We start from the raw sequence: 25,523 nt of genomic DNA on the forward strand, positions 1-25,523 counted from the left end.
AGTTGTAATTTGGCGTCTCTCTCCCTCGCTCCAGAAAGTCTCAGCTCTCTGGGTGAAAGTGCAGCCAGTGCCAGGAAAGCGACAGACTGCTTCCCGCGACTTCCCGCCACAACAGTCTTGCCTGCCCGGCTGCCCCACCCCGAATAAGCGGACGTCCCGCGCGAGACCCCGAGTTAACCGGGGTTAGAATTACGAATTTACGGCCAGCACCTTAACGCATTAAGGATTCGCGCGCGTGTGGTGGTGGTGCGAGGGCAGAGAGGCTCTTCCCTACGTAACCACGACAGACACAGGCGTCGCGCGCGGGTCTCTTTGTTGTCCCCGCCGAGGCGGCTCTCTGTGAGGGACGTTTGTGGCTGCTTCGCCTACGGCGGGGCTGACGGGGTTACTCTGGCGGAAGGACGCCGCGGGGATGCGCGCCGCCTTAGGGCCGGCGGCGGGGGCGCGAGGGTCACAAGTCGGCGGCGCCCAAATCCTGCCTTTCCGCCTCAGCAGCGGCGGCGGCGCCCTATTCCCTGGGGACTCGGAACCGGACACGCTGCTGCTTGAGGGGAAGACTAATTCCCAGGAAGGGGAGGGTGAGCTGGGAAGGGAAAGATAGAGAGACAGGCGCGCTTTCTGCTCTGGAGCATCAGCGCCTGCTGTGGCTTCTCGGACGCCGCCAGCTGACCACAAAGGCAGCCTTGGCTCGCGATCTCTCTCGGGCTTGTCTTGTTTCCAGGAGGAAAACAGGGAAGGGAGATCGCCCAGGCGTCCCAGACATCGTGGCATTCAAAGGAAGGGCGAACCGGTTCCTCTTAAGATCATCTTTCAAAACAGGACGGACTCCGTAGCTTCTATTGCCAAGCAAACACATTTAGTGGTACAAGTGGGCATCGCTAGATTTATTGAGTTCTGTAGTGGCCACTGAAAACTCAACTTCACCCTGTAGTGTGTAAGGCTGGAATTTGGCTCTCGTTTTTTAAGTTTTGTGGGGGGAAAAGAGCCCCGAGATTCTGTGATTAATTCATTTGTCTGCCAAGAGCTCAGGCATGTAATGATAACTGCGCGCTCCAGTCAAACTCTACATGTCTGCTACAGATGGAGGCTCAGATGCAGGGGGGGAAAACTCATATTTGTTGCTGGGCACGTGCGGTGCATTTTCTTTCATTGGCACCTTAGCACAATGGGGCAAGCAGCCCCATCGTTTGGACGTCCACCCTGGATTGATTCCGAGCTTTACCAGTGTGGCACCAGAATAAAATATTTTTTTGGGGGGGGCAGGTAAGTCCCACCCCACACAATCAATCACAAGACACACACACCGTTTGAATGGCAATGCCTATCAATTGGGGGGGGGGGCTTGTTGCGCCCTCAAATATTTTATGGGAGGCAATGGGACCTCAGCCCCTAGGATTTGACTCCTATGATACAAATGCTAATAATAATAATAATATGGTATGTGAGGATTCCAGACATAAAAAGTCTTCTGCAGACACACCCATAATTGGTACCAGATTAATCAGTCGCTGCCGAGATAGTTATACTGAACAAAATGGATTTTCAATCATGTATTAACTATAACAACATTCGCTTGTGAAACTTCAATAACTTTAGAACCTCACTTGCTATGTGAACTTTTAACTTAGACAAAACCCACTACAAGTCTATGGAAGGAAAGATACTCTTTAAGAGATACATACAGATCTACAGCTTCTTATCCCATCCAAAGCGTCTGATAACTGGAAGATTGGAAGAGCAAGAGAACTATTTACAACATTACTCATTCTTCCCCTTCAAAGGGATGTTTTCCAACTTTAGCTGAACTTGTGGGCTTTAGCTGAACTTTAGGTGAAAAAGTAGTGCTTACATTTTTTTTAATGCTTAGGCACACCCTTTAAAGCAAAATCTCCCAAATATGAACATCAGAGCAGTCCATTGTTTAGCTGATTATTTTGTGTCTCTAAAGACAACTGCCAGCATCCTCTTAAATTATTTTATTAACAAAGCATAGTATTTACATTGAGTAGAAGATGTTATGGTTTTAATTCTATCCTCCAGCTTCAATTATTGTTTTTTTTACATTAGACCAACATGCAGAAGCACATTTTCAGATATCTGGAGAATGTATTTTTGTGCTTCTGTTTTTTTGTTTTTTTGAAGTGGTTATGAATAAATGGAAATGCAAGCATTTATATTTTGTGCCAATACAAGGAATTCCTCCTGCTAGAATTTGCCCAATACAATTTACTGGCATTAAGCACTATTCGTTTCATCTGCATTTTGCTTTGGAATATATTCTTCAACACACAACATAATGTATCATTTTTCAAAGCCCAATGTTTTCTGCACAAATATGCTGTTTGCAAGGAACAGCTTTGACAAACTGCAGTGTTCTGTGGGAGCTTTCTCTTGATCTCCTTTAACTGCCTGCTCACTTCAATCAGGACCTTGGACAGTGCAAAACAAAGGGCTCTCATGGGTCCTGGTAATATATGCTAGTAAATAGGAGAAGGTTTTTAGTATAAACATCCCAATTAAGGGCATGGGAAATGAGATACAACTATATTTAGCCTTATACCTAAGATGCCCCACATCAAAAACACACGTCAGATAAAGGCTTCCTGAGTAGTTTTCATAGGATCATAGAATTGTAGAGTTGGAAGGGACACCAGGGTCATCAAGTGCAGCCCCCTGCAATGCAGGAATCTCGACACAAAGCCCCCCATCCAATTTGAAACCATGCTGAACCCTGCTTAGCTTTGCAATGTGCTAGCAGTTTTGATTGCTGCACCACATTTTGAACATGTCATGCTAAGTTCTTCGCTTCGAACAAAAATGTGAACAGCAACCATTTGATTCACAGAACAGTGGTAATAATGGCGAGACTGAGAATAGCTTGTCCTCTAAAAGCTTTATATACATTAACACTAATAACAGTAATACTAAGTATGTTCCATTCAACATTAAGCACATATTTAAGCCCCATTGCTTTTATTGGGATAATATTATGAGTGTTTATGGCTCCAGTCTTACACCCACTTATTTAGCAGTAAGGTAAAGGGACCCCTGACCATTAGGTCCAGTTGTGGCCCACTCTGGGGTTGCGGCGCTCATCTCGCTTTATTGGCCGAGGGAGCCGGCGTACAGCTTCTGGGTCATGTGGCCAGCATGATTAAGCCGCTTCTGGCGAACCAGAGCAGTGCACTGAAATGCCGTTTACCTTCCCGCTGGAGCGGTACCTATTTTTCTACTTGCACTTTGACGTGCTTTTGAACTGCTAGGTTGGCAGGAGCAGGGACCAAGCAACGGGAGCTCACTCCGTCGTGGGGATTTGAACCGCTGACCTTCCGATTGGCAAGTCCTAGGCTCTGTGGTTTAACCCACAGCGCCTAAGTCCTTTTAAATTCAGCAAGACAAACTTCTGAACAGGCATTATAGGATTGCACTGTGATGCTGATTGGTCCATAACTAATCCTTTCGCCTCTAAAATATTACATATATTTATAACACATAGCTATGATTTCTGAATGAGCACTTTGTTTGCCAACAAGATCAAATGTTTTAAAAACAGCTTTTAAATGTTAGAAAATCGAAGACAAAATGCACATACAATTGTCTACCAGTGCTGTACTCCCTCATTATGGATTTTTGCTATATAGGACAGAAAATAAGTGCAAACCTCAAGCATTTTAAAAACAGCTTGAAAAAGAAGCCACTATGTTTGTTTGATGGATATATATTTGTTTTTTATTTGCACTCAACACTGTAAATAAAAGACCATCCAAGAGGATACCTATTCTATCCAGTGAAGTACTCTAGTAGTCACTGTGATACATTGATAGGCATCTTCCGACATCATGTTCATTTCATTTATTCTAAACTGTAAATTTTATAGTCTCACCCAAACTGAATCAGGTCATACATTTGCCAGTCTCAGTCTATGATGGCTGGTGCACAGAAAAGGGGGGGGGGCGGGTTTATAGTATAGAAAAGAATGCAAATAAATAGTGGAATAATGTGGAAGGTGTGATTTCCACACACACACACACACACACCCCGGAAAACAAAAGTAAATTCAATCCTTCCTACTTCTAATCTGAAAATGCAGGATAGTTGTTTACAGCAATAGGTGCTCCAAGGGAAACTCAAGAGAGCCATCTGCTGTCTTAAATCTGTGATAAAATATTTGCACTTCAAACTAGAAAAAAGGGATTTGATAGCAGAAAGATTTTCAGAACATGAACATACTGTTTGCTTATGTGGCCACCAACTAACAAGGTATGGTTTTAGATTGAAGACAAGTGTCACACTCTCTATTAAAACATTCACCAGTTTCTGATTAAAGACAAATATAACAAGTAACAGTAAGGGGGGGGGGTCTTTTAGATTCGTTTTAACTCTCCTCCTACCAGTTCATTCCCAGGTCAATATCTAAAGTGCATTGTTACATTGTAATCTTGTGTATGATTGGATATATTAATATTGGCATTATAGAGCCATTTCCACCATTGTGATTTGACAACAATACACTCTAGTGACTAAAAAAAAAAAAAACCACACAGGAAGAATCAAAATACATGGCTGCCACTAGGAAAGATTTGTGTATGAAGAGATCTGTAAGTGACTTGAAAGGACTTAGTTTTTCAAAAATGTCTGTGTACATTAATCCTTTTTCTATCCTTCCAGTAGCTAGGCTGTCTCTAGGCAATTACCGTACTTCCTTAGATGACATGTTAACAGTGTTAATCCAGAGTCTGTGGTAAGCATATTTTGCCAACTCATTATCTTCTTAAAGTCAATGAATAAAGGCAAAGGTATTAGCAAAAAGAAGGGAAAAACAAAGAAAAGAAAGAAGGAAGGAAGAACAGTACTTTTGATTGCTGCAAAACAAGACTTTCCCCCGTAATAACTTGTTCTAATGAAGAATAGTAATGCTTTGGTAAATGGGATAAATACTGTCCATACTTGTTATCAAACAATCTGTAATATGTTTTGCTGAAGGCTTTAAACCAACTTCCCGATAGATCTGTTATTTCCTTGTGCAGTAACTGTAATATACAAACGATTGAATTTGTCCTTGTTAATTTCATATCACGATTTTTGATTTTTGCAATCCTGAGCTCAGTGGAGCTTACTCCTAAATGAGTACAGAATTCCAGCCTCTCTCGCTGCCTAGCCTATCTCCCTTCTTTCAGCAGCTCTGGCCTAGTTGTCACTGAGATAATAAAGCTTGTGTCTGGCCTGTACCACTTCAGTCTGCAGGGGGAGGCTCAAACGTCCATAGAAAACAATTAACTAAAAGCCAGTATGTTTGCAAGAACATTTATCCTAAAAAGTGGGATATACATATTTCAATAAACAAATAGTTTTCTTTGGATGTGAGAAACAGTGTTGGGAAGTAATGTAGGGTGTTCACACATGTTCAGTGAATGTGTGATGGAGTAGTTGAATCAGACTTGCCAGACACACATCTCAGTGGAGGCACATTATTTTATTTATGATAATAATAATAATTTATTATTATTATTATTATTATTATTATTATTATTATTATTATTTATACCCCACCCTCCCCAGCCAAGGCCAGGCTCAGGGCGGCTAACAAGCAATAATAAAAACAAGTTGAATGAATACAACTTAAAAACAAGATTAAAATACAACATTAAAACACTGAAACATTAAAATGCAGCCTCATCACAGGAGGAGAAAGGAAAAAAGAAAGAGGGGGAGGGAATCAAACTGACTCCAAGCCAAAGGCCAGGCAGAACAACTCTGTCTTACAGGCCCTGCAGAAAGAAATCAGATCCTGCAGGGCCCTGGTCTCATGAGACAGAGTGTTCTACCAGGCCGGAGCCAGTATTTAAAAAGCCCTAGCTCTGGTTGAGGCTAATCTAACTTCCTTAGGGCCCGGGACATCTAGAGTGTTGCTATTTATGGACCTTAAGGTCCTCCGTGGGGCATACCGGGAGAGGTGGTCCTGTAGGTACAAGGGTCCTAGGCCGTGAAGGGTTTTAAAGGTCAAAACCAGAACCTTAAATCTGACCCTGTACTCCACCGGGAGCCAGTGCAGCTGGAAAAGCACTGGGTGAATATGCTCCCATGGCAGAGACCCCGTGAGGAGCCTCGCTGCAGCATTCTGCACCCACTGGAGTTTCTGGGACAGCTTCAAGGGCAGCCCCGCATAGAGCGAATTACAGTAGTCAAGCCTGGAGGTGACCGTCGCATGGATCACTGTGGCCAGGTCACATTTATGGCACTTATAAACCCAACTTTTCCTCTAAGGAGCTCAAGACACTGTGCATGGTTCTTCCCCTCCTCATTTAATCCCCACAACAACGTTGTGATGTAGGTTAGGCTGAGAGGCAGTGGCTGACCCAAGCCTAAGTGAGCTTCATAGCCCAGTGGGGATTTGAACCCTAGACTCCCAGGTCCTAGTCTGACACTCTAACCACTACAATGCACTGACATTAGTAAGAAAGGCAACTGCATGAACATAGGGCTCTTTCCCACTGACACTGAAATACACAGCTGGTAAGCAGGGTCAGCAGGTGTAATCTCTTTCAGTGAATGCATGCGTAAGTTGTATGAAGATCCTTATGATGTATATTTAACCAGTTTATTTACAAATGTACAAACAGGATTGGAAGCAACCAAACTCCTAAACCCAGGCAGCGCAACCACTTATCCTGAATCAGGATCCCAGGAGAAGGAAGTATGCCTGCCTCAGTTTTAGCCACCTGTGTCCAAATTCAAGTTTGCTACAATTCATTTCACCCAGGGATGCGAGTGGCACTGTGGGTTAAACCACAGAGCCTAGGACTTGCCGATCAGAAGGTCAGCGGTTCGAATCCCCGCAACGGGGTGAGCTCCCATTGCTCGGTTCCTGCTCCTGCCAACCTAGCAGTTCGAAAGCACGTCAAAGTGCAAGTAGATAAATAGGTACTGGTCTGGCGGGAAGGTAAACAGCGTTTCTGTGTGCTGCTCTGGTTCTCTAGAAGCGGCTTAGTCATGCTGGCCACATGTAAGCCGGCTCCCTCGGCCAATAAAGGAGATGAGCACCGCAACCCCAGAGTCAGCCACGACTGGACCTAATGGTCAGGGGTCCCTTTACCTTTACCTTTTTACAATTCATTTCACTGGTAAAAGTGTGTGTGTGTGTGTGTGTGTGTGTGTGTGTGTGTTGCTAGTTTATCAGTGCATGAGTACTGAGCGAGGAGTCTAATGTCTGATGATAATTGTTGATAGAGAACTTGGCAATAGCATTTATCCTAGTTTAATTAACCTAGAATGCACAGTGTGACCTTGCCTGAGTGGGCTAAATTGTAGTTCCATCTTGAACAACATTCTAAATTAATTCTACCCATAGAATTTTAAGAGCATGGGGGTGAGAGGTTCTTTAGCAGTTGTTGGACTCCATAATCCCCTGACCATTGGTCATGCTGGCTGGGGGTGATGGGAGGTTGGAATCCAACAATATCTAGAGGGCCACATATTTTCCATCCCAAATTAATGCAAAGAAACTGTGGCAGATGTGTTTAGGGAAAAAAAATTCATAGGAATGAACCAGCCAGCAAACATGAAACAGAACATCCATAATTCCTGTTCATGTCCCTTTGAGAAATATGTCGCTAAAATGATAGTGAAACCTGACTTGTGCATGTGGGTTTCAAAACATTTGAAATAACTTCAGCTGATGGTATTCATAGCTGTGAACCTGAGGGAAGCCTCGGGCTAAACTTTTTGATAAACTATCAAATGTTGTCATCTTAGATTGAACAGTGTAATTGTGTATTTTGTTTTTGTACCATGACAAAAGACAAAATATGATGGAGATAAAAAAATAAATTATTTTCTTTATTCAAGCGTTACCAGATCAAATGAACAAAGGAGGCCACACCAGAAAAACATGATGCAACAATTTCAAAATCCTTATTTATGGACATTAGAATTAAATGGTTTTTGAACATGGAGAAATACTATGTATCATAAATCACAGTAGATGAGAATAAAAATAGATTGATGTATACCACATTGCAAACCCCTGCATTATTTGTTGGTTAGTGGTACTAAAATAATCAAAGCCAGACAGACAATGGGTAGAAATTATACTTTCTAAAATGGACTCCATCTGTTCAAAAATATTCTTGTAAATAATGTTACAGGAGCCAAACCAGGGTTGCTACAGTCTTCGCTCAAGACTCTAACCACTACAGCACATTTGCTCTCAGCACTCTATAGCCACTCAGACACCTCAAACCACCAAAACACAATGAGGAAAAACCACACATGAATGAGAGTTTAACCAAAACTGTTGGAAGGTATGTTGTAACCTATTGTTGCATGTCTTGAGTTGTAAGGTGCCTAGATTGGAACTTAATGTGGTTGTGAAATCCACATGTTTGGCTTAATGTTAATGTATAATGCTAATACTTTCTGGACATCCATGTCACATCATAGCAATCCACAGGCCACAAACATAGCTGTCTGGGCCATCAAAGGGCTGTATGATGCATTCCAACCGGTGCCTCAACAGACAGGCGCATAGAAGATTACCTTAAAACCAAGTCACCTAGCCACTGGACCACTAAGTCTCACCAGGGTTTTGAAACACAAGCCTTTTCAGCCCTACCCAGGATTAAACTTGGGACATTCTGCATGAAAAGTGTGCTCCACACTGAGCTACAGTTCCTATCATATCACTGTCTCATGGTCATGCCTGTCACAAGAGGGCAAAGAAGAAAAAAACAAAAGGAAAATTCTCAAGAGATGGTAGATTCTGGCACAGGATAGCAATTGTTTGAGAGGATCACTTATCACCTGGAAAGATCCATCCAGATACTTCACTAGTAGTTTTTGATACTTCAGGAACCCTGAACAATAACAAAACTCTTCACCTGATGAACATAGGCATAAGAATAGGAAAATATAATGGTCCAAACCAAAGTAAACACAGGCAACTGGCCTTTAGCAGCCAATACTGTAGTATTAACTTTGCAGCAATCCTTCACTGAAATTAACACAGAAAACAAAACATTTGAGGAAGAAGTAACACCTGCATAATGAGCTAAACAGTATTTTTAGCCTGTGTTCAAAATAATTATATATTGATAAAGTATACTTCATGCTGCACTTCCAGCTACATTTCTGGGCATTCAGAGCAGGTATGGATTATTGTTGACTTTCATTTAAATTGTCCCCATCTTATGCCTGCTGCACTAAATGGATATGGGTTTTTCCCACTGAATTGTTATTCACTGTGAAAGTTATTCCTTGCAGCAGGATTTATTTATTTTTAAAAGGACTCTGCACAGGTAGAACTATCCATGCTTGCATTCAAAGTGTTGTGCTTTAATACATTGCTGTACATCACACTACAGCACTCAAATCACTCAAGCTGTACTATTAATCCAGGTCACACACAGAACTGAGATTGTGTCTTTTCAACAGCAAAGAAGGATATGCATGTTAATTAACTGTCCAGAAAAGTGTTAGCCAGTCACTTTCATCCCCCCCCCCACTGCAAAGGGAAACATTCTGTTTCCTACCTAGAGCAGGACGAAAATAAGCATCTATAATATGCAGACAAAATACACTTCTAAGGAAACAGAAAGGCAGTATTTGAAATTGACTTTAAATTAGTTTTCCTGAGCGCATGCCACCTCCCTCCACCCCCACGAAAGTAAATATGCACCAAGAAGCTGAAATGGTTTCGGATTTCCATTCCTGAGCTAAAATTTGGCTGTCACTCAAGGATGTAAAGCTTATGCAGAGATGTGCAATGGGTAACAAGTAATGGTGAGACACCACTTGCTGTGGTCTGAAAATGATGCAACCAGTGCTAATGAACTTAAAGCCTACTTTCAGTTGGAAGTATTTAATTATTGACTTAAATCTCTTCCATTGTAATCAATGGGTCTAAACTTAAATGTAGTTGAAGTTGCCTGGGTCCTGCCCACAATACATTTGCAGGCACTAACCATTATAGGAACGTAAGGGGCACTGTGGGTTAAACCACAGAGCCTAGGACTTGCTGATCAGAAGGTTGGCGGTTTGAATCCCCGTGATGGGGTGAGCTCCCATTGCTCGGTCCCTGCTCCTGCCCAGTGGCGTAGCGTGGGGGGTGCAGGGGGGGCCAGCCGCACCGGGCACAACATCTGGGGTTAAGGCAAATCCACGGGTTAGGGGGCGCAAATCCACGGGTTAGGGGGCATAAATCCACGGGTTAGGGGGCGCAAATTACTTGCCTTGCCCCGGGTGCTGACAACCCACGCTACGCCACTGCTCCTGCCAACGTAGCAGTTCAAAAGAACATCAAAGTGCAAGTAGATAAAAAGGTACCACTCTGGTGGGAAGGTAAACGGTGTTTCCGTGCGCTGCTTTGGTTCGCCAGAAGCGACTTAGTCATGCTGGCCACATGACCCAGAACCTTTACCTTTAAGAAGTTGCCTTACACTTTGGCATTATCTCTGCTATCTGGCAGTGGCTCTGTGGTGCTCTTAGGATGAGCCAGATTGTAAATATGCAAGGTCCCTGCCATTTGTAAACAAGAACCATCTGATAAGAGTGCTATATTTTTACACACCCATAGGAGAGTTATTATAATGGTTCATAATGCCTTTTCTCCACTGAATTCCCATCATTCATCCCTGAAAATATTAAGTCACAGAGAGTTGGAATTTACACTAATCTTTTAGATGCTAGAATGAAGGAAGACATTGAATGAAAAATGGGGGCAGTCTGCCGAAGCTCACATCTCTGTGCTGCTGCTATGATGCCACTCAGCTGATGGCTTTGCAAGAAAAGCCAGAGGGAGAGCTTTTCTATGGGAAAACGTTTAGAAAGATGGAAAAATCCCAAGGCCTTATTTTGGTTATCAGAGGGAGAGTAATCTTCAGGATATTCTGATTTACATCAGACAATGATTTAACTGGAGAAGGTGATTGTGATCTCAAGACTACATAGGGTTGATTAGAAAGGGGTTGAGGGTTCTTAGTTGGTGGGAAATGTCTGGGCTAACTAGAAAACCTAAGCCTGAACTCCAACTCTTCTTCCCAATGAAGCAGAATGTTGGAAGATTCAGGACAGAACATAGCACAACTACGATATTTGCTCCCACGAGATCTGGTGATGACCACTAATTTGGAGGGGGATTAGACAAATTCATAGAGAATAAGAGCTCGAAGTCATTCAGCAAAATTAGACTCAGGGGAGACAAGGATTATTTTGAAACAACACATAATGAGCTTACTATGGAATTCACTACCGGCATTGGAACAGCATTAGACTTTCCTATGACTGATGTATATCAGTGCTTATTAGCTACAGCTGCAATCCTATACACAATTCGACCATGTCTGAGTAGGCATGCAAAGGACTACATTGTATGACACATAAGTGAAAACTATGTGTTTCGGTGGTGGCAACAGGAATTGCCATCGTGCCCAACCGATGAGTCTCCCAGAGGCTGCTAGCTGAAGCAAGACAGAATGTTGGATCACACTGACCTTTGGTTTGATCCAACAAGACATTTCTTATTTCTGTATTGATAGATGTGATGTTCAAATGGCACCAACAATTAAAATCTCATCAAAAAGCTGAATGTCAAATTTTACTTGCCTTGCGCTTCTGACAAATAATATCTAGTAACTGTGCAGGGCCTTTCACACTTCACTGAAAGGAACATCAATAATCTTGGCCGATACTAAATTATTTTGTGCTCTACGAAAACCTCTGGGGATCTTAAACCAGATTGGGCAAAGCTGAAGTTATTGCATTGCTGCAGGTCACTAATTCAGTCTTCCACTTGTATTATTAGCAGAAGAAGTAATTGTAAAGTTCCTAGAAAAATTAGGTGGGTCTCCCCCCGCAAAAAAACCAACAACAACCCTCCAGACCTAATTTAGAATGCACCTGTTTAATTGTTATTGGTAACAATAGACTGACTTATTCTATAAAGTGCAGTTGCCCGATTTGCCAGCAGTGGACACTGTTACACTAGTTATCTGCTCAAAAATAAGAGGAGAGTCTGCAAATGTGCACATAATCTCTTGCATTTGCTGATCGCAGTGTTTAAGAAATCTGTGCTGAAAGGATGCATCTATCCTAAAACCATGCCAGGATATTGCTTTTCATATATGCATCGAGGATAGAGACTTTGCTTTAAAATACCGAGTAAATTTAAACATTAACCACAAACAATTCCTTTATCAGGACCAACCAAGACACACAAATGCAGTGCTAAGAGCTTTTGAGATTCACAGATGTTTCCATCAAATTTGGCATTACACACACATATGAAAAATGTATTTCTGGTGCACGACATAATGTTGGGCTCAGCCTGCAGATTTATTTCATTCTTTAAAAGATAGAGGCTCTCTGAATTCCTGTCAGGTTTTACCTAGTGCAAAATATCTCAGATAAACAAAAAACTGAAACTGAAGTAGCAAAGAATGTTTCTTTTGATACAATGGTTCCCTTTGCAAAGCAGATAACAGCAATGGAGAAAAGAATAGTTTATATTATACAGTTTTTAGTTTTTCTTGTGTCAATTAAAGCTAAATTGGATAGAATTATCTACTGTCTGAGACTTCAGTCCTGAAGCCACTCACCAGGTAGTAAGCCCCACTGAACTCAACACGACTTACTTCTGAGTAAACACAGAGGATTACACCAGAGGTAGTCAATGTGCTGCCCTATGGATGTTTCTGGACTGCAGCTCCCATCATCCCTGACCACTGGCCATGTTGGCTGGAGGTGATAGGAGTTGGAGTCCCAAAACATCTGGAGGCTGCCATGCTGACTATCCCTGAATTGCACTGTAAAGGACTAGAGGAAGGTTGGACAAAGTCCCATCTGCATAGGTAGAAGGCACCGATGACATATTTTTAGCTCTTCCTTCCTTCCTTCCTTCCTTCCTTCCTTCCTTCCTTCCTTCCTTCCTTTCTCCAGTTACAGAATTCCCTATATATCTGGATTCTGAGCTCTATTTTGTTTTGTTTGTGTTTTGTTCTTATGGAAATATTCCTCCAGCAGAGTCCGTTTGAGGCTTAGCACAAAAGGTGGAATATTGACTTGAAAGCCGCGGAATATTATGTGATGCAAATCAAGCAACATTTCAATATTTATTGCAAGAAGCACGGAGTTTCTGGCACAACTTGAAAGCTTATCAATATTTGTTGCAGGGTAGTCACATTTTTTTAAGCGACTTGACAAACTTTGACCTGTAGTTTTACATCAAAATTCCACTCCAAACATGTCAAAACGGAAGCTGTACCACTGACAAGATAATAAAGTGCAAAACCAAGCTAAGTAAATACATTTCATAGAAGCAACATCCAGAAAAGAAGCTGAAAACAATTTGCTAGGAAAGTATTTATCTGAGGCTATCAGAAGCTAGCAAAAATGTACAAAGAGATACAGGGGTGGAGAGTGTTGGTTTAAAACAAACCGTGGCGCTGTGGGTTAAACCACAGAGCCTAGGACTTGCCGATCAGCAGGTCGGCGGTTCGAATCCCTGTGACAGGGTGAGCTCCCATTGCTCGGTCCCTTCTCCTGCCAACCTAGCAGTTCAAAAGCATGTCAAAATGCAAGTAGATAAAAAGGTACCACTCTGGCGGGAAGGAAAACGGCGTTTCCGTGCACTGCTCTGGTTCACCAGAAGCGGCTTAGTCATACTGGCCACATGACCCAGAAACTGTATGTCGGCTCCCTTGGCCAATAAAGCGAGATGAGCGCCACAACCCCAGAGTCAGCCACGACTGGACCTAATGGTCAGGGGTCCCTTTACCTTCACTTGGCCTCAACACCCTCATCACACACTTGCTTTCACAGAATATAATTTCTGGATTCAGTTTAAACATTAAAAAAATAAACAGTGATGTAAATGCCTTTTGTGATAAAGCACAACATAATTCCTGTTCTAACATTAAAAACTGTTTACCCTGATTATTGTGGCCAAAGCGTTCTGTCACTCCTGACGCATCCCTTATCCTTTGGGTAGCCCCCATGTGAGTGACAAAATTGATGCTAATCCTAACCCACCCTCTGGTTCTGGCTTTCTAAAAAACGGAACTGACAGAAATCATTCATAGTACAGAAATCAACTTCATAGCTGAGCTGAGCATAACCTTCAAATCTAAGGTTTCTCACTGTTCTTCCACATCCAATTCACTTCTGGTACGGAAGACATAGCACCAGGGACATTGGGGGTTGAGCTCACATTTTGTTGTAAAAATTAGGTTTCTCAACCACATTCTGGAACGTGAACAGTCCAGTAGGGTGGTCATGTGTCCAACAGGGAAGAGTCTCCTATATGAGTCAACAATGCAATGCAGCCAGAGGGAGGGGAGCTAATGCAATTCTAGGCTGTATCGTGTCCAAATCAAGGGAAGTAATAGTACTACTCTTTTCTGCCTTGGTCAGAACATACCTGAAGTATTGTGTCCAGTTGTGGGCACCACAGTTTAAGAAAGATATTGGCAAGATGGAATGTTTCCAAGGAAGTTGACCAAGATGATAAAAGGTCTGGAAACCAAGTCTTATGAGGAACACTTCAGGTGTTGGGTATCCTTTGCATGGAAAAGAGGTGATATGATATCTGAAGTATCTGAAGGGCTGTCACATGGAAGATGGGGCAAGCTTATTTTCTGCTGGTCCCAAGCGCAAGACCCAAACCAATGGATTCAAATTACAAGAAAAGAGATTCTGACTAAACATTAGGAAGAACTTTCTGACGGAAGGAGCTGCTCAACAGCGGAACAGATTGCCTTTCTTGGAGGTTTGCAAACAGAGGTTGGGTGGCTATCTGTCAGGAATTCTTTAGCTGTGATTCCTACATTGCAAGTGGTTGAGAGGACAGTGTTCTATTTTGAAGGTCTCTTCTATCTGATCCAAGATAGAGGATCAGTCTGATCCAAGTCCAGTTTAAATATAAGTAACTGTAACAATGGAGAGCAACAGCCTTGAAGTTGCCCATCATCATCTAGAACACCTGATTTGAAGACTAAGCAAGCATGCAGCTCACTATCTCTGTCTTCTTTTTTGGGGTAATTATTTTTTCTCTCCTTTTATTTGGCAATGGTTAAGTGCCCACACTAGACAACAGAAGCACCAACAATGCATCTGTCCTTTCTCTCATGTTGTTTAGCTCACAGGTAATTGTGTTTAAAGATGATGCTGTAAGTAACTCTTTCTCCAATGCCCTTTCCAAAACTGTCATCCAGGCTAAGAGCTTATCTGCTTTCCTGAGTGGCCAGTCTTGACAACATGTTATGAAAGGATTAGCCTTCCTGTTTAATGTCAACTCTTTTTATAAAACCAGACCAAAGAACAGTAGGTTGACATTCATATTATTGTTATTTGGAGAGAAAAACAAAGCAAAACTGTACTGCAAAACAAAAGCAATGTGCTAAAAAAAAAAGAAAGCAAAAAATAATAATAAATTCCTTAATCAGTTGCTTAAAATCTTATATAGATATATATATAGATATATATATATAATAATGGAGAGAGGTTGGCTGAGCAATTTGCTGCACAAGTTACCCTTAACTCATCTATTTTTTATAACCTAATTATGCAAATCAAGCAATGCCCCAATCAGTCTGGAAGGCAGAAGTGAACAAATGCTCTTTATAACCATCCTTGAAAAATATTGTTGTGTACAAAAGACTCACTTCTCCAGCCTTTAGGGATTAGATACCAGATAAAGAATGTGTCCTCCACTACTGAAACCCCTTGGGGGAGGAGAAGCCAGGCAATTTGAAATCATAAAAATCAAAGCATTTTATCTTCTCGCTTTGCTGCTACTGCAGTTATTTTCTAATAAGTAATTCCAAGTGTTTTTCAAATGCCAGAATAAGTCACACCATTCTAAAATAGCCCCCTCATCTCTGTATGGAGTTTCTGCGGCAAATGAAATTTGAAACATTTTTACATTCTTTTTCAAGCGGACGCTGCCGGGCCATTAAAAAAAAATCAGGCTGCACTCCTATATCGATTTAGGATTGAGTTGCATTGAGATCAATGCAACTTACTTCTGAGTATGCAGGTAGACAAGTATACACTATTAGGCCACAATCTTAGCACCTCAGTGTTGATGACTGGAGAGCAGGGGTAAGAGCAAGAGTAGTTTCTTCCTTGCAGACCTCTGGTAGCGAGCCAAAACTCCTGGGTGCTGGGTCCCATGGAGCCCCTCAGGGGCCTGTTCCAGTTGTGCTAGGATAGAGCTGGCATAGCAAAATAATAAAACTTCCTGCCCCCCTTCCACTGTCCAGCAGGATCCACCAGGGCTGTGGATACAGCAGAGGAGCTGCTTCTCCATGTCTTCCTAGCCCTCCTTAAGGTTGCTGTGCTACTCAGATATATATGTTGTAGTAGTTAGTCGAAGATAACATGAAATAATGCCGAAGAATGGGGTGGGGAGATAAAATCAGTAAGTTAACATTTGCTGCTGCCTACTGAACACACTACTGAGAAGGCCCTCTGCCTGGTTCCCTGTAACCTCACTTCTCGTAGTGAGGGAACCACCAGAAGGCCCTCAGAGCTGGACCTCAGTGTCTAGGCTGAATGATGTGGGTAGACACTCTTCAGGTATACTGGGCCGTGGTCGTTTAGGGCTTGAAAGGTCAGCACCAACACTTTGAATTGTCCTCAGAAACGTGCTGGGAACCAATGTAGGTATTTCAGGACTGGTGTCATATGGTCTCGGTGGCCACCCCCAGTCACCAGTCTAGCAGAATGGGGCAGAAGTCAGTGGTGGGCAGAGCCAGAACTCACTTTGCCTCCCTCCACCTCATGTTTTCTCCTCTTTGCCACCTATGCAGAGTTAGAGAGATGGCTGCAGGTTCCCCAATCATGATATACCTTGGGTTACAGATGCTTCAGGTTACAGACGCTTCAGGTTACAGACTCTGCTAACCCAGAGATAGTACCTCGGGTAAAGAACTTTGCTTCAAGATGAGAACAGAAATCGTGCTCCGGCGGCATGGCAGCAGTGGGAGGCCCCATTAGCTAAAGTGGTGCTTCAGGTTAAGAACAGTTTCAGGTTAAGAACGGACCTCCAGTATGAATTAAGTTCTTAACCCGAGGTACCACTGTAAAGCAGGAGTGAAGTACCATTTTTAACCTGAGACACATTCCCTTCTGGGCAACACTCTGGTGGCAATATGCCCCTGGCAGGACAAAGTAGGCTAGTTTCTACATGCACACACGCGCACATGCCTGAGGTTTCCCATTTCTGATATAGAGAGTCCTGATATGGCAGGTAGTATCAGAAGGTTTAAAAATGGCAGATTTAACAAGGTAGTGATGCATCTAACATAGACTGCAACTAACATCTTTTCAACTTTGTTAGTTGCAGTCTATGTTAGTTGCATTCTTGTCTTGCCAATTCAGTTCAATAATACCCTAACGCAGTGGGCCAAGTCATTATATGTCAGCTGTGCCATAAGTTGCTTTTAAACATTGTATCTAAGCCAGTCTCGCCATGTAATCACCACCTTCTTCCTGGAGGGTTGACTGTTCACAGTGGAATGCATTGATTAATGGAAGCAATAAAAGTTAATTAAGAGGGCAAGCAAAACCAAAATGTAGGGCCTTAGTAGAAAAGATGACAGCTTTGGACAAGCTGTTTGTTGGGATCAGAAGAAGTAGCCATATTGTGCTGAGCTTGAATTCCACTGTGAAAGCAAAGGTCGAAGGAGAACCCTGCTTAACTCTAGAGAATTACCGTGATTTTGCTTATGGGGCTTCCATCTCTACTTCACTTTGATTTCCTTTACTTGTAAATGCACTTTCCCACAAAGTCATTGCTTTTCATTTCTACAGCACCTTTGAATGTGCAGAGCAATTTACAATTCTAATTTTGTGAATCATCTGCTCTCAGAAGACCTTGTGAGGGAGGTTGAGTAGTTAGTCAGTAAATGTAATAGCCGAACAGAGACCTGGACCCACCAAGCCTATCAAAATCAACCTCAGCATACTATCCACTGCACCACACTAGTCTCGAGTCACCATGTTACCTGATGTCTTTGCAAGAAACTGCTCCTATTTGAATAAACCCTAAAAACTCTGGAATGCCTACTTCCAAAGGGACAGACTCAAAACAATAACAAAAACAACATTCTTCATAATTATTACTAAGTATTTCACATACTGAAAATGACTGTCTGTGCATTAATATCCTAAATCTGTAAGGCTGAAGGAAATTGGCTTGGTTCTATGAATGTTTCCAACAAAAGTTGTGTTGAGCAGGGGTGTGGAGCCCATAGTTCTCCAGAGCTGGTTGGACTACATCTCCCATCTTCCCTAACTACTGCTGATGCTGGCTGAGGGGGTGATGAGAGTGGGAGTCCATTTGGAAGGCCACAAGCTTCCTATCTCTATTTCAGAGAGTACAAAATAAATAATCGGTTAAGAGGCTATGTGGGAATGGCATCAAAGTTTGCCATGTTTAGGGACTTGCCAAGGTCCATAACTTGTCAGATGACCCACCTCTGACCGAAGACACTAGACCCATCTCCTATTTCTTAACAGAAGAAGTGCCTCTTAACATTAAAAAATGTAGGAATGCATGAATCACACTCTGTTGCCTGTGCAATGAGGAAGACAACAGCTTGAAGGAAACCCACAGCCTGGTATCAGACATGATAAATCCCGTTGATCTCAATGCCCATGCAGTGATTCAGATCAGGGCCAGTGCAATGCATTTTGCTGCCTGAGGTCAAGGGCGGTACTTTCTCCTGCATCCATGTACAGAAAATGACTGGAATACCAGCAGCTGAAACACCTCAGCCCTGGCACCGGGACAGTGTCTTCCACCACACCTGAGGATGGCAGGTTAACTCAGAAAGCACAGGGCAGGCTGTGTGGAGAAAACCACTCTTGTCTTGTAGCATTCCCCACACCCCTCAGCATCTGCCACATGAGGTGACTGTCTTGCTCTGTCTATGTTAGGGCCAGCTCTAAATCAGACTGCAAGCTTTCACTTCCACTGGGTGGTTCTATCCCTATTTAATGCTTTTTTTTTGCATACATTGCTATAGATAACATGAGTGCTATTATGCACAACAGCTGTAATCTGCTGGTCCTAAATGCTATGCATATTCAAACATGACTGGTGTTGACATGCTTCTAAGTTTTCAGTGGATATAATTGAATTTCATGTGTTGAAGTGGCAGTCATTCCTCTTGTGTGAGCGATAAGGTCCTTGGAGTGTCCCTGCCTATATATTTTATCTATTTTCCTGTCACCTTGGTTCACAATTCTGACATGTGAAAAAAAAAAGGAAGGAGTACAAAAGTCTAGGAGCCTGATCACTGGTAAACAACATACATGAGTTGGCAATTCATAGCGGGCAGATAAAACCCTTCATAAAAATTCATATTTTAAATATGCCTGTATTAATGAGCCATTGACAAAATGGTTTGCTGTACGCCTCAGCAGCCAATTATCTGCTGCATTAGATAATTGAGGTCTACAGGTTAATTCAAGTAGACAACACTTATCAAGACTCCATCTATCTCCAGACTGTCACTTCAGCCATACAAATGAATTAAGCATTTCTCAAAACTGGAGATGGAATGCTGGATCAGATCAGGACAGGCTTATAGCATGGAAGGTGGAACAGGAAAGAGGTGGAACAGAATTGCTCTGCCTTGTAAAGTTTTCTGCCTCTGGCCCATATAGCAATACAATCAAGACCTTCCACCTAAGTTTACGAATGTATGAAGCTGCCTTTTACCGAGTCAGACATTTGGTCCATCTACCCCAGCAGCTCTCCAAGATCCTGGGAAGTATGTTAGCACTGCTGTCTAAGCATAGCAAAAGCTATAGGCCCTGAGGACTGAATCTAGGAAATCAGTACAAAACATGAACTTTAACACTCAATTATAGCCCCCATCAACTTTGCAGCAGAGGCTACCTGCAAGTCAGGCATGCTCAAAGTCTGTTTCGGGGGCTAATCTGGCTCGCCAGTGGATCTAATCCGGCCCCTGTGGCAGTATATGTCCTGGGGTTAAATCCTTAAAAAAACTCAACGACTTCAATCCTAAAAATGTTCACTTCATCAAATCTGGCCCTCTTTGAATAAAGTTTGGGCACCCCTGCTGTAAGTTGACTGGAGTGGTTTGTGCACTGTGCAGACAGAAGGCTACCCCCAATCCTGCTGCCCTCAATATGTTTTGGACTAAAATTCCCATCAGTCCCAACTGGGAAACACAGTCCAAAACATCTGAAGGGCAACTAGGAGCACTTCCTTCTTCAGTAATAACTGTTGCTGCTGATGTTTTGGGTTCGGATGCTCGCATGATGCCATGACTAGCAGCTCAGGTCTGATAAGCTTCCATTAGTGTTCTAGGGATGGCCTTTACCACATGAACAGAGCACACTCCTTACAGAGTTTGTTTATGGAAAGTTCAATCCCAGGTAAAGGTAAAGGGACCCCTGACCATTAGGTCCAGTCGTGACTGACTCTGGGGTTGCGGCGCTTATCTCGCTTTATTAGCCAAGGGTGCCAGCGTACAGCTTCCGAGTCATGTCGCCAGCACAACTAAGGCACTTCTGGCGAACCAGAGCAGCGCACAGAAATGCCGTTTACCTTCCCGCCGGAGTGGTACCTATTTTTCTACTTGCACTTTGATGTGCTTTCGAACTGCTAGGTTGGCAGGAGCTGGGACCGAGCAACAGAAGCTCACCCCGTTGCGGGGATTCGAACCACCGACCTTCTGATCAACAAGTCCTAGGCTCTGTGGTTTAACCCACAGCACCACCCACATCCGTTATATACAATCCCAGGTATCCCCTGTTAAAAGTCTGGGGAAAGACTTCTGTCTGAGACCTTGGAAAGCTACTGCCAATCAGGGCAGATCAACACAGGATGAGATGGAGCAGTGGCCTGACCCTTTACAAATCTGTTTCATATGTTCAGTATAAATTAAACAACATTAATAAAGAGGGCTAAATGAAAACACGTCTAATTTGCAACATCTAAACTACTGAGGCTAAACAATCTTTTCTGAAATGAAAACAAGAGAGTCATTCGGCACCTAATGAATTTATTGTGGCATGAACCTTGGTGAATTTAGGTCTACTTCATCAGATACAACTGAAAGAACTCCAATTATTTTAAGATGATTCATTCCATAATGAAACATTCAAAATTATTTCAGGCAAGGTAATAACCCTGTGTATAGTCAAAGGCAATAAGCACTGATTGAACCAAGTATCCTAAGCATGAAGCTCAAATAATTCATGATTTCCTAGGGTCTGAAAATTCCTATAATTTCATTAGACAATTCCTTATCAATTTATTGAGTGAACAGTTGACTGGACATCCTAATCCTATCAACAAATGAGAGTTTTTGATGGGAACAGTGCCTCTGTTTTACGCGGGGGAGGGAGGGGGAGAATGCAGATGGAAAACAAAAGAAATGGTCTGTCAAGCAGAGTTAGAGTTAATCTAATTCTCTCCCCTCTAACTTGATTTTCATTTATTTTCTTCCAGAATTAATAAGGAAAGGCTATTTGGCTCAAAATGTGAGCAGCTCACATCGTTTGTGTTGTCAGACTCCCTGCGAGGGTGACACGCATTGAGGGTTGACATCAAAATGCGCTACGCGAAGAGTACACTCAGAAGCTAACTATGGGATCTGGCAAAACAGCACAACAGCATGTCAGTTGGAGCGTGCTTAGCTATTCCCCAACTGCATGAATGATACCTGCAGGGACACAGCATCTCAGCCCACTAGGATCCAAACAAGAGAAAAAAAATACATAGTAATTCATTTTAGTGTCTGCTGGAGAAAGGTAGTTCAACCTCCATGGGAAAATTGCCAGGTAGTTTGTTCCCAACAATAACAACAATCTACACCTTTTCTGTAATGCATTCCTCAGTTTCATTAGGGCTGGTGGCAATGGGGGCAATTTTTCCAATCACTTTTGTCAGCAATTAAGCATTGCCCTCCTTTCAACAATTTTTCCAGGACTGGTGTGACCTGGAAATTGCCCTCGTTCTATATCAGGTTTACTTGGCCCCAGTGATGCAAGCACGTAGCAAAATCCAACTGTATCTGCTGTCACAGTGTCACTATACGCGATATAGGATTCTATTCCAACAGGAGGACCATCAAATCCAAAACAAAACTGCCTGTACATTAAGGTCATCCTCAGAGGTCCTCCTTCATGCGTCTCAATAATTTCAAGTGAGGCAGGTGGTGAATCGAGAGCAAGTCTCCTCAGTTGCACTGCCAGTTTATTTATTTATTTCCCCAGGCTTTTAAGCCACAATGGCAACAGTTTTAATTGCCGTTATTTTAGTTGCTCCTTCTGTTATTTATTGTGATTCTGTAACTGGGTTGTCATTTCTGTTTTCCTTTCGTTTTTTAGTAAACCACCCTGGAAATGTTTACTTCAGATTCATATTTTGAGGACAAGCCTGGTAGCAATAAGTGGCAAGGAATTTCATGCAGGGAGGAGAGGGGACTGATGGAGCAGTGACAGAAGACTCCAGTCCTCCTCTGCACTCAACACTGAAAACAAGCAGAGTGTCAGAAATATTGGGTATCTGAAGAAGTCTGCATGTACACAAAAGCTCATACCAATAACAAACTTAGTTGGTCTCTAAGGTGCTACTGGAAGGAATCCCCCCCCCCAACTACGGCAGACCAACACGGCTACCTACCTGTAACTAGAAATGGTGGGTTAATTTCCTGACTTCATTTGATTTAGAGGTAATCCCCACCCCACCACGGAATGAATATTCAATGTTTTAATACTCAAAACTCAGCTTAGGGAGGAAAACCTATCTACAATTGGCTCACATACAAATTGAATTGCTTCCTTCAGAAATTTTTACAAAACATGCTGGATAAAAACCAAAACGTCATATTAGAATGAAATATGATTCACTATGCATATATTCATGAAATATGCATATGTTGAAATGCTGTCGTTGGAAATGCTTGTGTTTATTCAAATCGTGTAGCTATTTCCTACACACTATTAATTTCAACTAAAATAGTAAGAAGTGAAACTTCTGCTTCCACAAGAAAACATATTCTGCCTCTCGCTTTCCTCCCCACTCAGTAGATGGAAAGCAAGTATTTAATAGCTTTAGAGAGAGAAAGACGTAAAACCTTGAACATCATTTAAAAAAAACAAACAACATTTCACCATTTTAAAAATGACAGCTGATAGAACTGGTAATACAAAGGCAGACAGTCCTTTGAGACAGTCTCTGTGAAAAGGTGTGGAGAGGTGTTGCAGCATAAATTGCTTCATCCCCACTACCAAAGAGTGTCACCCAAATCCTTTCTCACAGTAACTGCACTCTCACTATGACACATACCAGTCTAGATGCTGCAAGATGAATTTGTAGCAAAGTAGGTCAGGTTCCAAAAATGAGGATTAAAATGTGGCTTAAGCCAGTGACCTGAAGTGCATAATTTTTCATTTTAGACAAGAAAAAAGAAAAACACAAACACATTATTAAAAAATAATAAAGGAGAGAAAAAAATAGACCAAGCATTGTCCATGGTCATCAAGAATATTAAACATTGGTTGGAAAAGAAAAGCAGAAAGTTGGAGGTATAGGAGTGTGAATTGGTCTGCTTGAACCTCAAACATAATCATGTCCTTTTAAAGCCGTGTACTACTTTTCTACATTATTGCACTTAAGGTGGTTAACAATCCATGGAAATGACGAAACAGAAATCGTGCTCCTTGGTGACCCAGGTTTGCAGTGAAACAAAGTCCCCCCTCCAACTATTTTAGCAGAGCCCCAACTTCAGGACTCCAAAGCACTAAATCACTTAACACCCTTGTAATGTCAGGTGAGGGATGCGGGTGGCGCTGTGGGTTAAACCACAGAGCCTAGGACTTTCCGATCAGAAGGTCGGTGGTTTGAATCCCCGCGACGGAGTGAGCTCCTGTTGCTCGGTCCCTGCTCCTGCCAAACTAGCAGTTCAAAAGCACGTCAAAATGCAAGTAGATAAATAGGTACCGCTCCGGCGGGAAGGTAAACAGAGTTTCTGTGCGCTGCTCTGATTCGCCAGAAGTGGCTTAGTCATGCTGGCCTCATGACTCGGAAGCTGTATGCTGACTCCCTCGGCCAATAAAGCGAGATGAGCGCCGCAACCCCAGAGTTGGCCATGACTGGACCTAATGGTCAGGGGTCCCTTTACCTTTAATGTCAGGTGATTGACAGGTGGGCAAACTTGCCCACAGGCCAGATTTGGCCTGTGAGGCAAATCCTAATAAGGATCTAGAATATGGAGCAAAAAATCTTCTTTTTCCTTGCTGTAAACAATTCAAAATATCACTCATCAAGAAAAACTAAATTCTAGAATCAATTTCACATGTAGTATTACAAGATAGGTGGGTGGAATTCTCCTATGCTCCTGTGACATTTTGTGCAGCTTATACTTGTCCTGTCTATCAATCTATTGTCCATATTTTGACCTGAACTTGTAATAATGTTACTGTAGGATTTAGTAACCATATGTTCCATCTACACTGCTACGTGTTTCCCAGTAGCTCTTCTGCTTTACTCTTGGGAAGTGTGGATACTTTGAGATGGTCCAGTTCTCTATACCATTTATACATTCACAAATCCCAAAATAAACTTTGTTCACAATGGAGAAGCTGAGAGTATCCCTGACTCTTCAGATAACCCTCAAATGTTTTACAAAAGAACAAAAAAAAAAACACCCCCGCAAACCTCACAGACAGCATGGGTCCTCAGTCCTCCAGAAAAATAATCCTTCAGTCATCTTCAACCTCATATAAATTAGCATTCTAGTTCCTTCCAGAGCCTGGAACCTTCCAATGACTTAGGTCAGAAACAAGCCTGTAGATAGTTAGTATGGCCTACCATTCAGAGGGCAGACCACCACTCATACACTGCCAAGTGCTTGAGAATGCTCCCCCCCCCTTGCAGTTTCAGGCAAGCAGCATAGCAGGCTTGCATTCTCATGGTGGGACACAAGTTGTGATGTTGTGACCATGGCTGAAAAAGTAGCACCTTAAAAATGGGGAACGCCAAGGCAGTATATTCAAAAAGATACATACACTGGTAAACTGATTATGCATCTGACATGCAATATTAATGCTATGTAATACACCAGTACTTTTTATTATATACAAGTTTAAAGATAAAAAATAAGGAAAAGCAAAATTGTTACAGAAGGTAGGATCGTGCTTAACCAAGATTTTAAATGAAGCAAAGCCAAAGTCAACTATTCCCCCTCTCCCTTCCCTTCCCCATCAAACCCCTGGAAGCTATGCAGGTTTGTTAAAATCATTGAACCATCATAGATCAACCACTGCAGACAGAGCTTTCAAATTACTGTAAACTCATGATTTTTGACTGGGTTCACACATTGCCCTGTTCATGTTGAGTACTCAAGTGATGAGTACTCAAGTCTTATATATGGTTGTGTGAATTCACTAATTCAGTATACATGCAAGGACAGTCTAGAAGGGGCGGGATGGGACGGGACATTTCTCCTCTAACCCAGCCCAGTTCATTAATGGCAGCAAGTGAGTGC

General features: G+C 42.4%; 1 protein-coding gene across 3 annotated transcripts in view; it reads right to left on the reverse strand.

Annotated features, from left to right (window-relative positions):
- Positions 1-25,523, reverse strand: part of FGF14 (fibroblast growth factor 14) — a 293,565-nt gene that overhangs the window by 100,746 nt on the left and 167,296 nt on the right. The gene's annotated exons all lie outside the window — the stretch shown is intronic.

This window comes from Podarcis filfolensis (assembly GCF_964270895.1).
Source record: "Podarcis filfolensis genome assembly, chromosome: 4".
NCBI lineage: Eukaryota > Metazoa > Chordata > Lepidosauria > Squamata > Lacertidae > Podarcis > Podarcis filfolensis.